Raw genomic sequence first — 3,591 nt, forward strand, 5'->3', positions numbered from 1 at the left:
ATTTAATTTTGAATAATTTCAAAACCAAATGAAAATAAAATTATAAAATAAATGGAAATAGATCATGGGCCTCCTTGGTCCTCAAGATAAGTAGAAATCAAGCCCAACTCCACTTATCCCTTGCTTTTGCATTTTATTTAATTAAATTTGAATTTTAATGAAAAATAATTCAAAAATAAATGAATTAAATGACAAAAAGACATACTCTTGGGCTTGGAAATCGTGGATGGGCTTGTAAATAAGTTTAGATCAAAAGAACTTGGTCCCATTTGAAAAAAATGATTTTGACAAATATTTTTCTTCATGCACCTCTTCAAGAATGTCCAATTTGTGAAATTTGTATCTTGCTCAATTTTCCACATTTTTTAGTGTTCTTGGAGCTTCATGTATTGATTTGAATTTGTATAGGAGAAATAATATGGGCAAATTTTGGGGTATGACAGCTGCCCCTGTTCAATTTTCTTAAACCGGAAGATGTAGAGTGGTTTGTACGCCAGTCGGAATCCAAAGGTAGAAGAGGATTGAACACTAGAATACCCAGAAATTTGCCCTTGCTGAAGTAGGGACCTTTGTCGGAGATGGGCTTAAAGATGCCATCAAGGCCTTGAGAGAAAGTTTATTGGAGATTGATCGCGTCAGCACCGTTCGTAGTAACTGAATTAGACTTGGGAAGGGTGATTATTTCTGAACTATCTCTAGAGAATACCCGGAACTAAGTATCAGAATTAAATTTCGTCCTGATTATCTCTGAACTATCTCTAGAGAATACCCGGAACTAAGTATCAGAATTAAATTTCGTCTTGATTATCTCTAAACTATCTCTGGAGAATACCCGGAACTAAGTATCAGAATTAAATTTCGTCTTGATTATCTTTGAACTATCTCTGGAGAATACCCGGAACTAAGTATCAGAATTAAATTTCTTCTTGATTATCTCTGAACTATCTCTGGAGAATACCCGGAACTAAGTATCAGAATTAAATCTTCGTTTTGATTATCTCTGAACTATCTCTGGAGAATACCCGGAACTAAGTATCAGAATTAAATCTTAGTTTTGATTATCTCTGAACTATCTCTGGAGAATACCCGGAACTAAGTATCAGAATTAAATCTTCGTTTTGATTATTTCTGAACTATCTTTGGAGGATACCCGGAACTAAGTATCAGAATTAAATCTTCGTTTTGATTATTTCTGAACTATCTTTGGAGGATATCGAAAATTAAGTGCCAGAAGTAAATCTCTGTTTTGATTATCTCTGAGCTATCTTTGGAAGATATCCAAAATTAAGAGTCAGAAGTAAATCTCTATCTTGATTATATCCGAACCATCTTTGGAAGATATCCAAAATTAGGTGTCAGAACTAAATCTCTGTCTTGAATGAGTGTCAGAATTAAATCGTTGACTTGATTATATCTGCACTATATTTAGAAGATGTATAAATAGACTGCGAAAGAAACATTAGTTTTATGCAATGTCGTGATGCATGCATTGTAATTTTTTGAAATGAATGAGAGTGTTATGCATATGTAATGAGACGTATGTATGTTATGAATTCACTATGATATATGATGTATGAACATGATTTATGCTATTTTGAAGTATCTCGATTGAGAAAATAAATTTATTTGTCTTTGCGACTCTGATGCCTGATTTTGTTTTGAAGATACACAGCTGGGGATTTATGATTTCTGCTTGGGGATGATCAGTAACTTGATATACCCTGACCGGGGATAAGAGATATGAATAAACCCTATTGGAAGAGAGCAAAGTGTCGGGGGACCGGCCGTGCTGAAGATATAAACTCTGTCGGGGAGCTATGTCTTTGTCAGGACGAGAGCATTTGAAGATGACTACTCTGTGGGGATATGATCTTGTGAACCCGACTCTGTAGGGAGACATGGGCGTCTTGAAAGTTGCCCCCCCAGTATTATAGCTGCCATTCATGGATTTGTATTGATTAGAACATGCCAATGGATATTGATCGAAGCGTTGAACATGCCTTGTATAACTTTGCCCCAGCTAGTAGGAACTTGAAGAGGTTCAACTCGCGAGGACTTTATGAGGTGTGCATCCACGTGCGACATGCCCCTAGTAATCATAGGCCCAAGACAATGTCCTATGTTGGTTGAGAAGTAGCTTCAGATCTTCTTGGATGCATGCCCCTGGTCGGCATCCTTGAGATATTCTTGGAATCTTGACTTGCTTGCCCCAGATTGATTGGGCAAAACATGTCATGCCCCTTGTATACATAAGAGACATGGCCTCTTGGAGTAATATTGTCTGTCGGGATAACTTTCAGTCATTAGTTGTATCCTGTGCAAATTCTCTCTGTTGCTAACATTTGAAATTATGTAGCAAAATTTGTTTAATAATGAATTCATGAGATGTAGTGCATACGTTTGTCTTGAGTTTTTTGAAAAACATTAAAGCATGAGATGTAAAAACATGACATTTGTAAGAACATGATATTTATAACAACATACCGTTTGTAAAAACGTGACATCAACTTGGCACTTATGGTAAACCTTAAGGAGTTAGGATACCTTTTTGGTAACAGTATGCTTTCGAACTAACCATGTTTCAATTAGGACTTTCAAAGGTTGTAACGTGGCTTGGTTCACGGTTTAAGAAACAAAGGATAAAGGCTCAAAGTTTATTTGTACCCACCCCTCTTCGTGATGTTCTTCGATCCTAAGCTCAGTTAATTCGACTTATGCATTCAAGTTCCAAGAGATCTATGGATTTGCGCCTTCGATAATGTTGATGGTTCGCAAGTAATGAGAACTTCTGATATGGCAGTCATTTCTTCCTTTTGGTAGTCACAACTTTGTGTTGTTCAAGAATTTATTGACTTCTCTTTTTTCATCTTTTTGATATCCCTAACTTTTGCCTGAACTGTCTATTGTGAGCTTACAGTCAGCGGGATGCCTTGATTTTTGCCTAAGTCATCTTTTTTATTTTTGACTTAGCAGGCTTTTCTTTGTATATATGTTTTTCGTTCTTTCCTTTTTGAAAGATAATGACTGCCTTGTTTGATTGATGACATGTACTTTGTCAACGTATATCTGGCACTTGTGACATGTTCGGGAGTGATGATGGCAGTCTGTTTCCATAGTAGACCAGTAATAACCTGCTCTAAGGATCTTTTTAGCCATTGTATGTCCACTGGAATGAGTACCGAAGGCACCATTGTGTATTTCTTCCATGATCTGTTTTGCTTCCTTCTTGTTTACACAGCGAAGTAAAGTCGAGTCATGGTTGCGTTTGTATAAGGTTCCATTGCTTAGGAAGAATTTGGCAGCAAATCTCCTTAGAAACTTTCTGTCGTTAATGGATGCCCCTTCAGGGTACTCCTGAGCTTCGAGATATCTTTTTACTTCATGGAACCATGGTTTTTCCTCGGTTCCTTCGGTATTGATCTTATTGCAATAGGATGGTTCATCTTGCCTGTAAATGGTGATCATAGGCGCCTCGTTGTCCCACCTGACTTTGAACATGGATGACATGGTAGCTAAAGCATCAGCTAGTTGATTTTCCTCGCGTGGGATGTGTTCGAAAGTGATTTCTTCGAAGTATGGAATCAAACTCAG

Source organism: Vicia villosa, unplaced genomic scaffold, assembly GCF_029867415.1.
Source record: "Vicia villosa cultivar HV-30 ecotype Madison, WI unplaced genomic scaffold, Vvil1.0 ctg.000825F_1_1, whole genome shotgun sequence".
Lineage (NCBI taxonomy): Eukaryota > Viridiplantae > Streptophyta > Magnoliopsida > Fabales > Fabaceae > Vicia > Vicia villosa.